The 1,164-nt window shown below is 55.1% G+C and overlaps 1 pseudogene; it reads right to left on the bottom strand.

Annotated features, from left to right (window-relative positions):
• Positions 1 to 147: 147 nt before the first annotated feature.
• On the bottom strand, positions 148 to 256 carry LOC123965075 (annotated as a pseudogene).
• Between the last annotated feature and the right edge of the window lie 908 nt (positions 257 to 1,164).

Genomic DNA, 1,164 nt, shown 5'->3' with positions numbered 1-1,164 from the left:
TTTACACAGCACTGTGTACAGGATAGGGAGAAAAAGAAGCAGCAGCAGCAGCAGCAACAGCGCCCCCTGCTGTTTCCTAAAGAGACGTTCAAAAGATCTCCTTTCACCGAAGCGCCCTCTGCCGTTTTTCGAAGGCGAAGCGAAAAAGGCTTACAGCACCGGGTATTCCCAGGCAGTCACCCGTCCAAGTACTAACCAGGCCCTGCTCTGCTTAGCTTCCGAGATCAGACGCTCCCAGAGCTGGGTGGCTGTAAGCCACTCAGGCACCCCCAAACGGCCCTTCAAAAGATGTTCTACGGCTAATTGACAAAAAACGTATTCTGCCCATAATGTCCAAGGTGCTCCAGAGTCACTTGGAATCCACAGGCACTGATTCCTGGATAAACATCCAGGAACCGGGACACCGTTCACGCTGGCAGTCCACAGACAGGAATAGGCACCCGTTCCCGGGTATGGGTACAGCGACAAGGCCACCTTCAGCCGGAGGTCCTCACTCACAAACAGACGCTCATTCCTGGGTGGACATTCAGGAAAAGGATCCAGTCCGCCTGGAAGTCCCTAGCCAGGATCAGACGCTCTCCCGTCCAAGGCCGAAGCAGGCCCTGCCAAGCCTGGCTTCCGAGATCAGGCGAGATCGGGCAGTCCCAGGCCGGAATGGCCGTAAGCTGCCTTTGCACACCCAAGACGGGCCTTCTAAACACGATGTAACATTTACACAGCACTGTGTACAGGATAGGGAGAAAAAGAAGCAGCAGCAGCAGCAGCAGCAGCGCCCCCTGCTGTTTCCTAAAGAGACGTTCAAAAGATCTCCTTTCACCGAAGCGCCCTCTGCCATTTTTCGAAGGCGAAGCGAAAAAGGCTTACAGCACCGGGTATTCCCAGGCGGTCACCCGTCCAAGGCCTAAGCAGGCCCTGCCAAGCCTGGCTTCCGAGATCAGGCGAGATCGGGCAGTCCCAGGCCGGAATGGCCGTAAGCTGCCTTTGCACACCCAAGACGGGCCTTCTAAACACGATGTAACATTTACACAGCACTGTGTACAGGATAGGGAGAAAAAGAAGAAGCAGCAGCAGCAGCAGCAGCGCCCTCTGCTGTTTCCTAAAGAGACGTTCAAAAGATCTCCTTTCACCGAAGCGCCCTCTGCCGTTTTTCAAAGGCGAAGCGAA

The sequence above is a fragment of the Micropterus dolomieu genome, unplaced genomic scaffold (genome assembly GCF_021292245.1).
Source record: "Micropterus dolomieu isolate WLL.071019.BEF.003 ecotype Adirondacks unplaced genomic scaffold, ASM2129224v1 contig_8518, whole genome shotgun sequence".
In the NCBI taxonomy this organism is placed as follows: domain Eukaryota; kingdom Metazoa; phylum Chordata; class Actinopteri; order Centrarchiformes; family Centrarchidae; genus Micropterus; species Micropterus dolomieu.
This window is presented reverse-complemented; position numbering and strand designations above follow the sequence as displayed.